The sequence below is a fragment of the Coturnix japonica genome, chromosome 4 (genome assembly GCF_001577835.2).
Source record: "Coturnix japonica isolate 7356 chromosome 4, Coturnix japonica 2.1, whole genome shotgun sequence".
Taxonomy (NCBI): Eukaryota; Metazoa; Chordata; class Aves; order Galliformes; family Phasianidae; genus Coturnix; species Coturnix japonica.
The window spans coordinates 35,390,940-35,410,607 of NC_029519.1; the positions used below are offsets into that span (position 1 = coordinate 35,390,940).

Genomic DNA, 19,668 nt, shown 5'->3' on the forward strand with positions numbered 1-19,668 from the left:
TTCCCTTCCCTTCCCTTCCCTTCCCTTCCCTTCCCTTCCCTTTCCAGGATCAAGTAGTGCCCCCTTTCAGCAGAGAGGCAGTACTGCCTCCAGTTTACCCTACATGGCTCAGCAATCAGACTGTTGAAAACATCAGTGCCATTTTGTCATTCCAAAACCTTACTTAAGCAGCCAGATTTTTGCATATAGTTTTGGAACACCCAATCGATTACAGCTTATTTGCTCTCATCACCAGTTTCGTGCTCAGAGCGTGATGGACTTTAGGATGCTTCCCTGAGAGGCTGCACACAGTTGCAACAATTCTCATACTTAACCTAAACATTTGTTATGGAACTATGCAGAGCTACCTAAAGACTTGTTCACACTTGGTGGTCTTTCAGTTGACTACTTATGGTTTGTTCACACTAATGCATAAGCATTTGACTGGTTGATTTTTTGCAAAACAAATGCCTCTGTTTAGACAGGAGTCAGCCACGTGTTTTAGAAACAACCATCAAGAATGAGAAATTTTTCCTTTAGTAAAGGGTAAGTATTATTTTGAGGGCATAAAGGAACCAGACCTCATGCTCCTTGTGTTTCCTTATGGTGCAGTAAAGAATTTCACCATGAGTATCAAACTAGGGCACCTTTCTGAGTGACCAGTGATCTAGTGAATCTTTAGAGTTTTACCTTGTATTTTCATATTCTATATTCAGTTTTAAAGTTTAGAATAACTTTTGTTTGGAGAGGCAGCTGTATCTCCTGGAAAAATACGGGAATGTTGGTTTCAGAGCATATATTTTCACTCGTTGTCCTCATTTTTTGTTTTAATATTAAAAATAATATGTGCATAAAATTTTTCTTTCTTCTGAGCCCATCTGCTCTTGCTTCTACCTTACCTGAAGATCTAACCCTTTGCAAGTGGCATCTTCAATGAAGAAAAAGCAGCAGGAGCAGATGATCTTTCAAGAAATAAAGATCCTATTTTCATGCAAATTTACGAGTAATTAAAAGTGATGGGAGAAAAATAAAAGCATCTCAATATGCAATATCTTCAAATTTAATTTGAAATATAATAGTTTTAAACTTTCCCATAAGAACTCCCAGACTTTTTAAGTGGATTCATTTTCAGAGCAGTAAGAATTGTCATTCAGATTAATGGGCTGTTTTTTCTTATCAAAAGACACCTTTAAAACAAGTTTGAGGGTAATGGTAAGAAGTTTTAAATGTGTTGGTTTTTTTTTTTTCCCCTATGGTTTGAAATAAAGTTAATTAATTTCCTAAGTAAACCGAAATTCCATTCAAGTCTGTGGGTGAAGTATAGCAGTACTCAAAAAAGCCATTCTAAGGACTACTTCAAACCCAATGTGACTTCCATTTCGGGAAGCGTGCCAGCTGTATCTTCAGCATTTACTGTTGCCTCATTATCTATCTCATCTTTCCCGAAGGAAGTATTTTATTAAAAAAATAAAAAAGAGAGAGGTTGTTTTTTTTATGAAGTTTTACCATTCAATAGTAATAGCCAAAAATTAAAAAGGAAGGGGAAATTATTTTGTGGTAGCAATGCGTTCTACAGTCAGTCCTTTTAAAACTTCTGCAGAACTGGAGAGATTTAACTTACATCTGTCCTATTCTATTCTATTCTATTCTATTCTATTCTATTCTATTCTATTCTATTCTTTGTCTACTGTAAAATGGAATATGAGGTATTGAACGTTCTTGATTCTCATGAAAGACCGAAAGAGTTAAAAGCACAAAATCAGAATAAAATTAAAGTAAAAATATTGCCTAAGCAGTGGATACAGTTCTGTACTTCTTCACTCAGAAGCTGTAAGGTCGCAGAGCTGAAATGCATAAACAACTGCTGCCATTTTATCCCATGCTGTTTAAATTCATTCCTCATTATATAAAAGTAGTTACGGCTCCTGTGGTAGGTGCACCCTTATTGATTAGAAGTAAATTTGTTTCTGATGAGTTAGGAAAAGCTGGGCATTACACACATACATAGGAACAATGTACAGCTACATAATTTACATCCTGCGGAATGAAAGAAAAAGTGAAGTATTGATGATTTATTGATTACAGCTCTCGTTTAGATGAGGAGGTGCAGGAAGTGATAAATAATGTAAATATTTTAAAATTCTGTCAGTGATAATCTAAAGGGAATATTGTGATTTGCAGTAATACCTGGAAAAATTCCTTCACTAATGCTAGATTTAGCAGAAGGTTTTTAGAGTTAGGGTACTATGGTTAGGCTGCGGTTGGACTCAATGATCTTCAAGGTCTTTTCCAACCTGGGTAATTCTATGATTCTAACAGGCAGCAGATTTCATAGGGATTTGGTAATGCTCTATGTGCATCAGCTAATTCTTCCTATGCATTTGTGTTTGGTTTGTTTGTTTGTTTCCTAAGGGAAGTCACTTCAGCGGAATTAAGAACCTGAGGAGGCTAACTAACAGTGGTTGGGTGTAGCCACATCTAGATGGCATCCTGTGCTCTAATAAACACCTTCCCAGATAGGATGTACTCAAATACTTTAGCTTCAATTTTATGCAACTTTTCCCAACTTTTAAACTGTCGGAACTTCATTGCAGGTTTGGTTAGTTGATGCCTTAGGCAGCTACACCGAGTGTTTGAATTTCTTATGATAATGAGCAGTTAAAGCTAACTCGAGTGCCTCTATTTTTTAATTGATTTAGCAGTTGATTGTCTCACAAGATTTATGCTTCCCGTGTGCTCAGAAAATAATGCTGTCAGTTGATGCCTGCAGCTATATTATTTTTATTACAAACATCATGGATGAAACATCATTTTTTGTCAATTATGATTTTAGAGGATGAAACAGATTGTTCATAAAAGCAGAGAATATAAAATGCTATGTAAAGGTCACTCGATAGGTCAGAGCTGATGACCATCTAGTTATAAATGAACTACCAGAAGCTAGATAATATACCAAATGAGAACATTTGATATACTAATTCTTTTCCATGTAGTAACATAATGCAAGCAAACTTGCAATACATCTTCTTTTCTACAGGAGTAAGATTGCTTCCTTTTCTGTTTCTGCCCTCATTTCATTTTCATAGCTTCATTCATTACGTACCTATTAAAAACATTATTGTATTTCTTCCAACATAGAGGAAAGACTTATAAAGAAAATTCTGGATGTCTTGAAAGCTTTGTAAAAGAAACAATTAAATGGAAGATTGTCCAGAAGAGGATCCCAAGAAACTATTCTTGTGTGCATTGGGCCCATTTCTATTCATCATTGTACTCGCAAAGAGCGGGAATAATACCACTGATGCCAGTGGTGCTAACAGCAGATTACTCTATTTTGCATTTCTACCAAAAAAAAAGGTCATTAGTATTGCAAAACTGAGCATTCAGAAGTTAAAAACTGAAAATATTATGAAAAGAAGCATTAGCAGATTGCTCTAAGGAGGGAGAAGGAGAGTAATTTGCATCTTAATATGTGGATAGAAAATCTGGAAATCTACCAAAGGTGAATATTTGAATGTCTTTGAGGAAAAATTCTGTATGAAAATATTAGATATGAAGCACAGATGTAAGATTCATCAGAGTGCTTGTCAGTGCCTTTATACTGCAGTCGCCCAGTGAGATGATGAGAATATCTGAGAGAGGTTCAGAGTTAAGCAAGAGTAGCCATAGGCTGATTCAAGAGAAGGATAGAAGAAAACCACTAAGATTCTCCATACTAACATAGAAAATGTATGAAAAGCACCACAGAGCAGGCCATCAGAGATTAGTTCATCCCCTTGCTGCGAGAGGGACTCAGATGGGACAGCAGGAAGGTTCATTTCGTTCTCAATATCAACAGCTCAGAAGCCTGTGAGAAGGGATCTCCCACAGTCACTGCTTTCAGTACTATTTTTTCCATGTGCATCTGACATCAGTAGGAAGTCAACTGTGTTGATCTGGATAGCAAAGCTTATAACTCACTGTGAAAAAAAGTGACCTGTTCTATTTTACTCTATTCTTTATGCTGCACTTAATATATTAATATTTTAATCTTCCAAAAATGAGGTAAGCACGATGTCTGTGATTGTTTAACAATTTAAAATTTGCCCATTTAACCTGTGTGTCTGGCCTTAAGAATACTGTGGAAGCATACAGTCAGCTTTTGGTCTTGCTTTGTTGAGAAGTGGCCTGTATTATGGTTTAGCTGGTCTTGCATATGAAAGTGGTGATTCCGTGTGATAGTCTTTTCTTTCTGTCGGAACTGATTTGTTATTTTCTTCTGTCCGTACACTCAGACCTTCCAGAACTTTTTAATATGAATATATGTTCTCCTGATGAATATAACAAAGAAGCAACTCAGTCCAAATATAACCTAATTTTCCTCATATTCTAGCTTTTCAGTTAGCTTGACTCAAGGCTGCAAAATGCTGAGATCTCAGATCTATGAAAAAGTATTATAGAGAGTGGAGAATAAGCTTTCTGTGTCCAGAACCAACTCTGGAAATCTCAAAAGATAACAGGTTAGACCTTCTGGGCAGCTGCAGGTTTCACACATCTTTTCTGTAACACAGGTGAAAAAGAAGTTATTGTCTTCTGCATCTCAACAATGATAACTGCCTGAGAGCAAACATTTGTCTCAGATGCTAGGATGCAAGAACATTAGTGAGAATCTACAAACAGTTTCCAATTACTGACTGAATTGGCCACTCATAATTTTGTATTGTCAGTCATTGTAGACTTACTGCCTCTGTGAGCTCTTCAAGTATCACTTGCCCATTTGCATCAGCTTCAGCCCATGTTTGTGAGTTACTGCTGTCAGAAGAATAAGCCATCTTGATACGAGTGAATGTGGTCAGATGTTCTGAAGTGCAGCTTGCATTTGTTGTCTTAATATTGTCCAGCTGATTCTCCTAAAGGCTGCATTTGGAAACTGAAAAGGCAGATGACTATGTAAATCAAGGATCTGATGGCCACAGAACTGCTTCTAATCACTTGTTTTGAGTTTTCACCTTCTGGGGAGGCTCTAACCTAAAAGCTTAAATACAAGGATAAATGAAGCAGTGATAAATTTAACATACACTGTGTTAGTTAGAGAGCATAGCAATGCAGAACATCACTTGGTGATCTAATACACACACTTTACAAATGTGGTGCCCTAAGTCCCTCTTTGTTCCCAGAAGTATCACATCAGTCTTCCAACAAGTGCTGTCCTATACTTGTATACCTCCCAATTTACTGAGAACATCAGGAAGAGAAAATTTTGTTTTGCTATTCTGCCCGTCACTAATGTGTCTGCTGGCTTAGTTACCAGTTCATTGCACAAAGGCAGCTAACAAGTAAACTTGAGCTGTTAATCTTCATCTTCCCGGGACATATTCTAATTAATATTCTGGTTTTCAAGTCTTTTCACACTTATTTGTACTGTGAGACTGGATTTAGCCTTAATCTTCTGTATAGAATTTTTGTCCTTTCTAGCTACTGCCAGGTATTGAATGGTTAATGGTATTTATGCAGCATTCTACATTCTTACCAAACAATTTGAACATAATTTAATGTGTAATTTATCTAATTACCTGATGTTTACAACTTTGTACCTAACGTTGCCAGATCTTTGACAGGTTCAGTACAGCCCATAATTCTAGGAATAACCTCTATTATTTTCTTAACTTCCTTATTCTTACTTTCATACATTTCACATTTATCATGCCTAAGACATATATGTATTCATTCTTTTTCCCATTCAGTTTGAACTGTATTTTCTTCCTTTCTGTTCATGGCCAGCTGGTCCTTGCATTTCTGACACATCAAATTGTACACCTTGCAGCTCTGTCAGTTTTCCCATTCATTAAAATGACAAAGATGAGGACTTAACACTAAGCTCTGTGATGCTGCATTTGTCATCTTCCTTTTGCATTTATAACCATCCCTTGACTTTGAAAGCAAGCCAGTTTGTTATCTAGTTGAGTATTATTTCTTTACTTTCTTGCCCTATTCATTAATAGTGTACTTGGTACCATATTAAAAGTTGTCAGGGAATACAAGGGAATAATATATACTTCTTCACCCTGGCCTGCTCTTACAGTGATTTTCTCAAAGATATTGTGCAGGTTAGTTATGCATTATTTCCATTTTCATAGAATCGTAGGATGGTTTGGATTGGAAGGAACCTTAAATCTCATCTAGTTCCAACACCCCTGCTGTGGGCAGGGACACCTTCCACTAGACAAGGTTTTGGTAATCTTTACACTGAAATAATAAAGCTTCTATTTACATGGAGAGTCTGGGCAGTTTACCAGTGTAGAAATATTTGTCTTGTATTTTTAGATACCTGCTATAACTGAATAAGCATTGTTTAATATTTGCTGAGAAATATAACATAAAGCAATGTATTTGGCATGGTACCCAGTACAAAAAAAAAAAAAAGATTTCACATAACAGAAAGGAACTACATTCTAACAGAGAACAAAGCAGAGTCCATCAAGACATAGTTTTTAAACGTAAGAAACATGCATTTCACATTCAAAAATCTGCCAGTGAAATTTTATATCAGTTATAGTTTCATAAAGTACCCTGGGGTGTGACTCTGTAGCAGTGTGAAGACAACACAGGAAATACGAGCCTGCAAAAATGTCACAAACTCATTAAATCCAAAAAGTACCCATTACATTTGATGGAGAAAGAATTCCTGTTCCAACTTATTAGGCTGTTACATATTTAGAAGTGGAATTCCTTTAAAACTCTTCGCCATTAAAAGCCCAGTGACTTCAACAGGGATTCATGGTGAAAAGAGGTCTGGTTGGAGGCATTTGCCATATGCTATTCTCCTCATTTCACTGAAAGTTCTGTGAACAAGTTAAGGACCATTATAGACTTCTCATAGCAACACTTTTTCCTTACATACCTCATATTTCATTTTTTTGTGCTTCATTAATTGGTACAGAGTTTAAATAACAATAAAGAAACAGAAAAATGAGAGCATCTTCCCTTTTGACTGCATGAAGTCAGAGCATGGCCTGTTCTTGTGAGTCACCATATAGAGGGGATATGACCGTGTTCTGTGTGCATTGTGTGGTGCCATAAACTTGATCCCTATGACCAACTTCACAAATGGGTGGTTAAGCTGTAGGCTAGGAGTTAGGTTCTCTAGCCATTTATGTGACTTAATGCTTTTTCCACATTGGCTGACATGTCCTACCATTGCTTTGTGGGGTTTTCTGGCCCTGGAATGACAATGACAATTTTTCTCTTAAACCATTCAAGCCCAAAGCTTCTTGTACCACAGTAGGTGTCATTGTAATTATGAGGCCAAACAGTAAAGAGACAGAGCTGGCATTTCTCTCTACATAATCTTGGACTGGTGGACATATTGGCATACTCTTTCAAACTCTTAAAAGATTAGATATAATTTGTTCTAGAGACTTCACTGGTTTCTGGAACTTAAGCCATTCTTCACAGTAAATCTTTGACACTCTAACGATTAATTCTATTCCATTACCAGCACACAGTAATCTCATTATTGACTCTCATTTCCAAGTAATTTATAAATATACCGAGGAGCATGTCTCAGACAGTCAACTTTGAATCTTCACTTGTAATGTCCCCGCTATGAAAACTCACCATTTACCCTCATGCTCTTTTTTTTTTTTTATCTTTTAACTATTTATCCATGCTAATAGTTTCCATTCTATGCCCTCCCTGTTTAGCTAGGTTCAGAATCCCCTAACCTAATGTTGTCCCTGTGGAGCTTCTTAAGGCCTGCCCTCCACTCCCATAGAGTCCTACTCCCCTATCAGCGTTTTATTTAAACAAACCTTAATTGTAGCCCAGCCAGATCTCAAGTTCAAGTGAATCAAAAAGACAAAAGAAAATACTGTTATGAAATTTAGCTGTGGTAAATCCTTTCTACTTTCTAAACATTTTCTTCTACACCGAATTAAGGAAGGACTCTCTTTTGAGCTGCGTTTCCTGAACTTTGTTGAGGGCTAACACTAAGCTTAGCCTGAACTTCATGGCATGCGTAAGACCCATCAAGTAGTATTCTTTCTCAGAAACCCCATACACCTCCTCTGTACTTTCTTGGAGTCCCTTTTCTACCATTGATTTCATCACCCCCTCTAAGCATTCTGGTTTAGCAAACCTTAATTCCAGTCTATAGGACTAGCCATAGCATCAGGCTGGATTTGTATTACATTAAATCTTGTATGGGCAGAAGGGATTGTGCCTTAAAGGAGGAGATAAGAATGAACTGTTAGTCCCATTAATGTTTTAATAATCTATTGTTACAAATCATCCCATTAACACAGGAAGAAAACTTTAACAAAACAGTTAAAATCATTGTATATAAACTGGTTAGTATCTGCTCGGTTTCTTTGGAGCTCTGCTCACTTTCTGGATGTCCTAAAGGGCCCTAGGGTCAACAATTTCTGTGTTCCTTAAAAAGACTGCATCAGAAGTGGGGCTGTTAGGAGTCACTGTCCTTCCATGTCTCTGCTGGGAGGAGTTTCATCTTCATAGCTGACGTTTCTTTCCCCTCTCTTCAGGGGTCTGCTTGCATTTTCTCACTACAGTCTACAATCTTCTCATTGCTGAAATCCAAAATTTGCTCCACAGCTTCCTTCAAACCTTTGCCTGAGGGCTATTGTTAGAGCAGGGTTGTTAGGTTTGTGCAGTATGAAAATATCCACAGCCAAGCTCAATCCAGTTAGCCAACAGCCACTTGATCACTAGACAATAGTCATATACTGAAAAAAAAGTCCAGATCAGCTCCAGTCAGGACCAGAGTGGGCAAATCCTGGGCCTCTGCACTGTCAGGTCCCTGTGGGGTCTCTGGCCGTTTACTGGTATTGGCAAAACTGTATTTACTGGGTTACACCTGAATGCACTGAAATGCTTTTAGCAGAATTGGAAGTTGGTGCTTTTCTCTGGAGAATTCAAACCTTTTCCAAATAAAATAGATCTATCCAGGTGTCCCCTAATTCTGTTCCTTATCATTTTTTCTAGTTATTTGCCCAGTACACATGTCGGGCTTACACTGCTACCATTCCCCACATTTTCTCTGGAACCTTTTTAAAGAATTGATGTCTCATCGGCTTCCTTCCAGAAGCCAGGCAATTTAAAGCAATAGGTTACCCCCTGCTGTGAGTAATTCAGCTCTTTCGTCCTTGAGTTCCTTTAGAAATTTGGAGCGAATGCAATACAATCCTGGTGATTTTCACCTTATCTATTTATTCCATAATCTCTTCTACAGTAATTCCAATTTCAGACTGATCTTCTGATGGGTCCCCTGCCAGGAAGGGTTCTGGTTTCAGAAACTTCCCAGTTCTTTCCACAATGAACACCAATGCAGAGAGTTCACTTAGCATCTCTGCAATGACCCTTGTCTTCTCTGGGTACTCTTTTATGCCCTGAAAACTAGCTAGTCCTACAGATTTTGGCAAGTTTCCTGCTTCTGATGTATTTTGTGGGAAAGGATTATTAGTTTTGATTCCTTTGTTAGTTATTCTTCAGATGCTTCTTGGTCTACCTTGTTATGTTTTCACATTTAACCTGACAGACTTTGTAACTCTTTCTTGTTCTGTCCCTTGAAAACGACTTCAGCATTTTCAAAGGTATATATATATATATATATTTTTTTCTTCTAACAACTTCACTGCTGATTAGTCACATGAGCTCCCTTTGGCCCCTTCTGAAGTCTCCAGAGAAAGTATGTATTTCTAATACAAATCCTTAGGTAGGTTCCCTGTAAGGAGTTGAGACTGAGCTGCCCTTAGCTTAACGACCTCACTCTTACTTTGTCACTTTCTTTTGAATTAAAATAAAACAGTAGGGAGACATGATGTGCCCAGGAGTAAGCTCCTCACTGTTCCCTGACTGCAAGCTTGTCTAGATGTTGCTGGAGGAGTTTGCTGGCAGGATTCCCTTCCTCAGAGCTGTGTCTGCAGGGAACAGGAATGAAACTGGGGACATATGTGTACGTGCTGTTCTAGGACTCTCTGGGCTCTTACCTGCCTTTGCTTTGCCCCCTTTACGCTTATTTATGGTCCATCCAGCTGCCTTGTACTTCTGTCTCATACCAATTGAACTTCTTCCAAACAGTTGTCTTATTTGCATTTTTGTGGCATGCTTACTGCCATTTTGGGACCATGGCAGTGGGGAGTAGCTCAGCTTGTCTGGCATCGTGTCTAGAATAACAGCGGGGTGATGATTTGCTCAGTAAGGCTCTAGGTAGACTTACATTCCTCTGCATTCCCTGCTAAACTAACAAGTGGAACACTTCACAGTGCCTGTTCACTCACCCAGCTATTTCACAAGACTTGTGCACATAGGATCAGCAGAAGCAAAGGGAACAGCTCGGTTCTAAGGCCTTGTTGCAGTAGTAGATTTTGACAATTCTGGTGAATTATAATGAGATTGTGCAGAGGGAAGATAAAGGGCTCTCCTCTCATCCACAGTGGAACCATGAATACCTCAGGTAACTCAGCCTCCCATCGGGTAATTGGGAAAGCCTGTTGTACAGGGTGATGGCCTGCTCCTCTCAGGTGTACTGTGCCTTTCAATACAATGGAACTGTATCATGTTGGAGGACAAAGTTGAAATGTAACTTAAAAATCAATGGCGCTGAAAAATTATGAAGTGTAAAAATAAGAGTAGACTGTGTGATTCTTCTCACATTCTTTCCACGCTGGTTCTTTAGGCTTCTGAGTATCTTTACTACTCATGTACCTCTGCAACCTCATTCAGAAATCTTTCAAAGAAGAGCTGAGAGCAAGCTGCGATCCAGAAGTTACAACTTTTATTCCATGCCATGGCACTTTCTCAATGATGGCAACCAGTGAGGAAATTGAACGTTTAAGTCCTGCCTACCACTTTAATTTAAAAAAAAAATATATAGTCAAATGTGAAAATAAACATGTAGGATTAAGCCACTCTGACATATTCTAAATTTGGGATCAAAGAGATAAACTTGTCACAGCATGCTCTCGCAGAAGTTAGGGAGATAAGATTCTTGAGGCTTTGATCAGCTTTGGCTGATCCTGAGCTGTCATTCAGTGGTTTATATCCCTGGAATATATATAGTCATGGTTACAGTGTGTTCCTCCTCTAATATGCATGGATCTCTGCTCTGTAGAAAATGAAAGTTCTGAAGCTTTTTTATAAGATAACAAATCAAGATTAAATTCTTGCATAGCTTAAATATTCGGCTCTTCATTTATTTGCTCTCTAGCGGTGAGGCACCACAATTATGGTGGCTTACTCCTTTATCAGTGCACTCGCTATATCCCATTTCCAGCACATCCATTTTGAGCTATAGCACATCTTACTTATTTTTGTTCTGTGCATTAGTGTTTGCCAGCAGGTGGTCATGAGTACAACAGAATTTCTGTGCAAGCAGTTGGTATTACTGACAGGGTTTCCTTGGCCCTACTGCTGCTGAATTATCAGGAGAATAGAGCGGAAAAACATTTTTAGAAAGCTGTGTTGGATGCCAAGTGGAAATAGAAGACTGCTTCCATGAGGAAACCTACTTTACTAGCTACCTGATACACTATGACTAGCTAAATATAAATAGCTGTATTAATATTCCTTATGGCTTCAGGCTCTGGAAGTAAAAGCACTAGCTCTTATGGACCATAGAAGTTCTTGTATAATCTGCAGCTCATTTCAGCAGCCGTCATCTTTCATTTGTCAGCTCAAAAAGATAGACAAACTCAATATAATGTCTGTTATTGACTGCAAAAGCTGCTATTTTTCTGGTAATTATCTTGGTTTGTGCCACAAGTCTGAATTTAAATGCATAATTCAGATTCTTTTGAAGTTATATGAGTCTTAGCCATTTCATTCCTCTGAATTATGCTTGACGAATTTAGGTCCTATTTAACATTTCTAATTATTATTATTTTTCTTTTTTAATTCAAGGAAATTGCCAAGCTATTCTATAAATATTATATATATATAAATAATTTTACAGTAAGAATTTACTCAACATATTTTCATCCTCACCTATGTAGAAATTACAAGTCAGCTCCATTCCCTGTTAGATTATTTCTTCATTTGCCTTCTGATTTGAGGGACTTTCAGATTCAGTCTGTTTGTTTTTTCAATTCACTTTTTAACTACAAAGTGAAGAAAGGACACTTTTCTATGAATGGCAGCTACAGTTCCCATTTCACACTGGCATTTACTGGCTCAGCCTCTCAGTAAAATACAAAATATCATAAGATCAGAAATAAGAATAATCAGAAATGATAATTATGAAAACATCATAGAAAGAAGAGCTTTGATAACTAATACTGTAATCAGCAACTGAGAAAACAATGGAAATTAATGAATGTTGATAAATTGCCCTTTAAATATATATCTGGAGGAGTTGCACTTCTTTGTACAGCTGTTTTCTTGTTAAAAAGAAAAGAAAGAAGGAAGAAGATTGTCTAAATTTGGATACAGAATAATATGATTAATTCAAGGAATGCCCCCTTTTTTTGTTTTCTCTCTCTTTTTTTAAAATGAAGCTGTATGAAGACCAGAAATGTAGCCATTTCAATGCTGCAAACAGCAGCCAGCCCGTGAGGTGAACCGCGTGGTGGATAAGAACTGAATTTTAAAGTGATCTTGAATTTGAAATGTAAGTTCGAAAGATGTAGAAGTGTTCAAACATTCCTGCAAATAAGTGAGGTAGACGTGATGAAAAATGAAGGGATGATCAGCGTAGACTAGGACAAAGCACAAGACTTTGTAAAAATCTGTGGGTGTTATTATACAGTACGTCATATATATATGTGTGTTACTACATAATATATAGTATAAATAATATGTATTGGTCTATTAGAAGTTAGTTATATCATTTTTTATATATTAAAACACGTTTAAAAGAGACTCTTAAGACAGTGCTTACTTTGCATTTGAATCTGGCATATGACTGTAATTGTAAATGCTTAGGTATCAATGAAGTTTTATTCTCTCGGCTAATAAAAGGTTAAGCAATGTAAAGGGAAATGGGGTCAGAGTTCCTGACAATTTTTCGCAGCTGATTTCTGCAAATGAGTCACTGAGGAATTTACCCTGGAAGCATAGGAAATGCCACAGACTATACAAATCTAAGACCCCGGCATTGTACCGCCTGCCCGCTGAAGTGAACATAACCACCGTATGGGATGCATTAAGGAAATAAAACATCTGCGGGTGTAGTTTCTTCCCATGCTCTAGGCATTTTAAGTGTGTTTTATGTGTTGAATCATGAGCGTTTATAGCCCTCGTACATTTTAATACTATCTAACATGTTTCAATACTATCAAACCCTTGCTTTTTTAAAATTCATATAAGACCGTAGTCTAGTCTTTCTTTAAGTCATGTTTAGCTCTTGTTTCAAACCCATCTTTCAGAAACAAGTGTAGGTTAATTATATATCAAGACATAAATTTTTTTTAATTGTTATTATTGGTCAATTTCTCCTCTGTCATCTATAAGGAAAGAAAAGTCAGTAAAGACAAGAATTTTACCTGCTGACATATATATGCTTTCAGTGCGAGTATAGCAGTGTGTCTTCATTCTCCCCTAACATGGAAGCATCTGATTGCCTTTGCTGCCTTCCATTGCACTGTTTCCCTTTCTGCTGCATCCTTTCAAATTCTGATAACAAGAATACCAAATACATTATGTAAGAGTTGCTGATGGAAAGATCTCATCTTACAGTGTTTCAGGATAACACAGAAAACACTAGAATATGGTTTGTTTTTATTCTGAATGATGATGTTGGGAGAATATGAATTTCACCTTATGTTTTGGCCAACAGATGTAATTCCTCGGATTCTTCTCACGACTGGGTTAATGTACAGTTGTCCACTAGAGAGCAGGCTGAGACCAACAAACCCATTCCGTTCCTGTCATAAACCGACTTTGAACCCAGGTGTCTTAATGTAAATCGTTAGTACATTAAAGCACTGCACCTTCTAGCTTCAGCTGTGCGTATATGTACTGCTATCAAACTTGATGGATATCGCTTGTGAAGCTTAGTGACCTAAGGTGGTGATAATAAAGTATTCTGGAACCTGGATAACATTTTATTCTGTCACTATGGTTTTCTTGCTCTGGTGACATCAACTAATTTGTACTGCTTTACAGGGAATTTCTGTGCCCGGCTTTTTAGCCAGAGTCTTGGTTTCTTTACGCTGCTTTTACTCTTTTCTGTCAGACTGCATTTCTTGCAGAAAGAAAATATTGCTCGATATTGATTCCATTGTGCCAGCTAATTTCAGGCTCTTGTCCTGCAGATCATCTGAAGAGCTGTTCAAAATCTTGAAGGATTTTCTAATGCAAAATCCACAAATAAAAAAACCCACACAATACTGCCCTTCAGTTATCTAATCCTTTAAAAAACTGTTGGAAGTCAAATTATCAGGCTTTTTGCAAAGCATACATGAACGAGTAAACGATTTTCAAAAAGCTCCTAAAATTCTTGGATTTTTTGGCCTATATTTTTTTTTTGTGGGTGTAAAATATTCATATTTTGTGGAAACAGGGCAGATACACCAGTGGAGAGATTCAGAGTTCTTCTTGATACTGTCCCTATAGAACTCAATGGAATTTTGTAGAAGTAATAAGAAATCTCTTAGTTTACTTTCCTGTAAATGAAGAATATCACATTTCAATCCCTTTGCTTCCTCTGTTTTGAGAAAACAAGGTACATCTGTTATTTTAATTTCTTTTTCTCCCCAGGCTGCTGTGAAGGCTGGCCTCAAAAGACAATTATTCTTCAGTACTTTGAGCCCTAGGTATTCTGAAAAATAAGAAATGAAAATATCTAACTAATGCCTTTCTTCCCTTTACACAAGCTATAGCCCGTCCACCTTTGAATTCAGTAATGATTCCTTCTTCAGTGATCCCATCCTGCTCTTTGCCTGCTTCACCTAACCATCTGTTTTTAAATAGCACAAAGCTGCTTTGGCTCCATGCTAGAATTCCTCCTTTGCCATATACTGTTCTTGCCATGTGAGTCAATGCCTTCCTAATGTGGATATGGTTTTATTTATATTGATTTTAAAGGTAAAATATTTTTTCAAAAACATTTGAGTGCAACCTGAAGGATAAAAGATTGTGTCAGTAGAGGCAAATACCTGCATTGGGTTATTTCAGCATGAACAAATCAAGTTTGTCTGATACAGACACCTAAAAGCAGAATCTCATAATAGTAAAATGCCAGAAAATCTTAAGAAGGAATCACACTGCCAACCCTGCTTATAAAATAAATTAAGTTTACTAATGATTATATTTCCCCTTGTACCTATACAGATTGCTCAGAGTTCCTGTTCTTCGGAGCTGAGATGTCAAACACATTTCCTGACAGCTCCAGCTCACTGTTCATTATTAATAAGTTAAAACAGTGTGGCTGTTAGCTGTTCTGTAATTTGTCCAATGAGCTTAGGAAACAGCCGCAGCTTGAGGAGGAAGAGCTGAAAAGAACTCACGTATAATGTGATAGTGGCACCTGAGCTCCCTCTGCCCTGTTGCCAAGCTAATGGCTGTCACAAAATGAAGGTGCTCTGCCTTCTGCTTTGTGGCTCGCTTTGCTGCTGTGTCCTAGGAATGGAGCAGTTAGGACCAAAGATGGGAAGTGATCCTGGTGCTAATGGGTATTTGGGGAAAAGGGAATATTGGCAAACATGGAAGGCAAATAGGTCAAAGGGATCTCTCTGTGTTGAAGTGGGGGACAGAGTAAAAACAGGGTGATTACAGCAGTTCTTTTTGTTTCTTAGTTTAATTTTGCAGCCCAAGATGGTTATCTAAGAATCCTGAAGTACTTGCCTGTTTTGGTTTTTCCTTTTTTTTTTACCCTAATCCACAAGATAGCTGACAGGGTAATTTGTCTCTTATTACTGAATAGATTTAGCATGTTTACTTAAAACTATTCATGCTAAAGCCCATATGAATATGTAAGAAAATGATTCTGTATAGCAGCTTTTATATGAGGATTGAGGTATTACCACGCAGTAGTAATGAAATCTAAAGATACAGCTAAGATAAATGACAGGAAATTATACATAAAAATAGGAGAATTCTCCATAGAATAAATCTAAAGCTTATCATAAACAAAGAAAAAAATAAAAGGAACAAGAAGAAAGGTAGAGAGAAAAAGCACTGAGGTAAGAGGAGATAAGCATAAAAGGAATTTATATCAAGGAGAAAAAAAGCCTAAAAAGACTATACAGTGCAAACCATTTGCCCAGATGTGAAGGGATACACATGTTCAAGATTATCTGTATGTAACAGCTGAGTAAAGGCTTCTTTCTTCTGAATGTCTGCTGTAGTGAGGACAGCCCGTGTTATTGTCCAGTCAGTGTTATTACAAACCGATGCACTGTAAGAGATTTTGGCACTTAGGCAAATGCTGTGGAATTGACATTAAAAAAAACAACGAGCATGACAGGAAAATCATGGTAAAGTGAAAAGTATGGAAGTTGAAAATAACCTTCTTAGATATCAAAAATAGCCTTGAAAAGTAAGAGGAAGCTAACAGAAGAAATAGAAGGTTGTTAAGAACGTAGGCAGGTGCTAAGTACAGAAGCAGGATGCCAAGAAAGTAAAATGTTATATTAAAAGCAGAAAATGAATTTCTCACTTCCAATTAGGGAATAGCAGGGACTATGACCAGTATGGGTGGGCACAGACGGTCATTTATCTTTTGGAAGAAAACACAGGGGTTGCCAAAAGTCTTGCAGTCTGAGACTTTATGTCTCAATTTACTTTCTTAAGGGTGACTTAGCAAGATTATCTAGGATTTATTCTTGAAAGAGATTTGAGAGTAGATCACATACAGTACCGTCTGTTTCTCTAGCACTTGTCTCTGAACTGGATTGCATAAAACAGAGAATTTGGCTCGTAAGGGCAGGTATGAACGGAACAAGGAATTTAAAGAAGTAGAGGTCTGGTTAGAGATAGAGATAAAAACATTTTAGGGAAGAAAAAAAGAGAAAACATCAACAAATAACACATAGAAAGAATAAATCTAGCTGGAGAATATACTGCTATCAAAGTAATCATGAGGGGATCAAGATACCAAGAAGATACTATTTGCCTATTTCAGAAAGGTCAGCATGAATAAAACAAGCAGACAGACATAACAAGGAAAAGTGCCACATTCTTAAAAAATTTGGGTGAGATGAAAAATAGCCATAATGTTAAAAACAGAATTGGAGACTTTTATTGTAAGAAGACTGTTTTATTATATGCTCATTTGTGATTCTAGTGAGAATAAATGCAAATAAAAGATCTCAGAGAAGACTTGTAGCTGCTATCACCAGGGTTAGAAGCTGGATTTAGGGAGCTGGTAAACTGAAGACAATTTGAGTCTAGAAGACATATAATGTGATATTAAAAATAGAGTAAGACTTGGACTGGAAGTAAAAAAGCTTAGATCTGGCATTCCATCTTAGGCAAAGTAATACATAAGCCAGCAGATCTGAGGTTTCCATTAGGCCTTAAAAATCATTGAAATACTGGATGTATTGGATGGATTCTGTCAGAGATGCTCATCATGCACAGTTTCATTGACAGCAATAAGAGGGGTTTTTTTGGCCATGTTTACAAATCTGTAAAGATGTGTGCATTGAAACAAAAGGCAGTGATGTCCTGAATTTTGGCATCTGAGTTTGCAAATAGAGAATTTGCAACAGGCTTTCACCTGCTCCAAAATTATCATGATACCATCCTCATTCTACTTGGTTCTGACCAATAGCTGCTATTTTGCTGCTATTATTTGTTATTTATAGGTAATTCCAACATGATGTAGAGTACAGTTTTATATACTGAAGTTAAAACTCCTGTAGCAATTCTGAAATGCTTATGCTCTCCAAATAAAACACTACACTGTACAAATCCAGCAGATTTTTGGAGTCTATTCATGGGTTTACTAAGAAGCTGCTTATGTTTTCTAGCAAGGGAGTTGCATTGACAAGAGTTTGTTGACAAAGCCTTATATTGCAACAAATGCTAATTGATCAGAAGGTCATAAATTCATAATCTTGATTAAGTTAAGAATTAAATTGATTAATTCTCAATGAAATTGAGAATTTCAGCATATACGAGCTTCTGCGCTGGGACTGAATATGTTATTAGTATCTAAGCAAGTACCGAAGGGAAAGTTTAACCCAAGCAGAAATTCCTATTTGGAAAAAAATATTTGGACAATTAGACTTGCCTAAAAATGAATCCTCTTCTCTAGCTGTGAAGATTATCGTGTCAGCTAACAAAGCTTCTCTGGGAGAAAGATAAGAAACAGATGCTGAGAAGCAGGCAGATATGGAGACATATTGTCATATTTATTTATTTGTCTTTCTCTCCAAGTCTAGCAATTAGTTCCTGAAAAATTCATTCTGTTAGAGAAAAACAACAACAACTCATTAGTAATTTCTTTTTACTTTTCCCTTAAGTTTTGAGAATGATTTCAGGGTTGTGTAGCAAACTGTACACTGCATATTCTGGCCATTCTCAAATATTACTCTCTGAATAAACTGAGGTGTGTACTGCATTTGGGGAAAGATCTTGATTGCCAACAAAGTTAAGAGTCTGCTAGAAAGCAGCAAAAATATGGGAAAAGGGTCTGAAATGTTGGATTTTCCCAAATTCAGCTTAGTTTGCTTTTATCAAAATTGACAAAAGGTAGAATATAAAAATTTCATAATTAAAAATATTAACATCCTGACAGATGGTTATATATTTAGTATGCCTTTCAAATTTGTCGCTTCTCATTTAAAAAGAGCATCTAAAATATTTGTAATCAGCTCAGATTGTTTATTGACACCTGCACAAGTTCATGATCTTTCACACTCAGGACTTTCATCTAAGAAATGAGAGACAAAGCAAAAAAAACTCTATAAAAGAACATATGAGGTACTCCTTGCTTCTTACTACATCCTGCTTTTGGGGGACAGAGGAGGAGTGCTTAAGGACAAGGCTAAATTGTCAGATAGAGGTTAGAGGAAATTCAGCTTATTTGAGTTCATGCCTTTCTTAACAGGGACTTTGAGTCAGAGTGTTCCAGTTCTGTCACAAAGATACAAATGGTCCTGAGACAGATCAAGAGTATAAATAAGCTTCTAGATCAAAGCATAAGGCAAAGGTAGTGAAGATGAGGAATCAGACAATAGCTCCAGAGGACTGCAAGGTAGGTGGACAGCAGGCAAGTCTTACTGAACACACCAGGCTGTGGCACTTTGCTCCATACCTGTGGAAAATCAAGCTAACTGCCCTCACTGCAAGCCGATGTTTATACCACAGTGTCCTGGCCTAGATCTCATCTAATTCAGGCATACTTTCCTTAGATACCTGTAGTCATCTAACCTACTTCTGATATGTGCATGAACAAAGAGCTGTCATGCCAGGTACCACCTCCACGGCACACTGTCAGAGCAGGAGTGAAAACCTGGGCATAACATCAGTTTTCAGTATAGAAAACAAATCCAAACACACACCAACAGTCAAGCAGAAGAAAAGCAACATGCAGTTGGCTTTCTAGAAAACGTGTCGTTTAGCAATACCATAGGAGTCTATTGACTGAAAATTCAATTCAATCAAAAAATGTTCCTTCTCAGGCCATGAGTCGCTGATGTATTGTTAGAAATTCTGAATGTTGTTGATCTGGTTGTTGTATTGAGGAAAAACAAGATAAAAGCGAGAGTCAATAAACCCTGAGAAATGAGGAAAACGTACATTTGTGGA

General features: G+C 37.2%; 1 long non-coding RNA gene across 2 annotated transcripts in view; it reads left to right on the top strand.

Annotated features, from left to right (window-relative positions):
- LOC107313291 overlaps positions 1-14,008 on the top strand; it is a 23,944-nt gene extending 9,936 nt beyond the window's left edge. Inside the window, exons 4-5 of one of the 2 annotated variants that reach the window (XR_001554903.1) lie at positions 12,468-12,580; positions 13,748-14,008. This is a non-coding gene — a long non-coding RNA (uncharacterized LOC107313291). The remainder of the gene's footprint in view (positions 1-12,467; positions 12,581-13,747) is intronic. The other variant, XR_001554904.2, reaches the window with a different exon arrangement.
- The last annotated feature ends 5,660 nt before the right edge of the window (positions 14,009-19,668 follow it).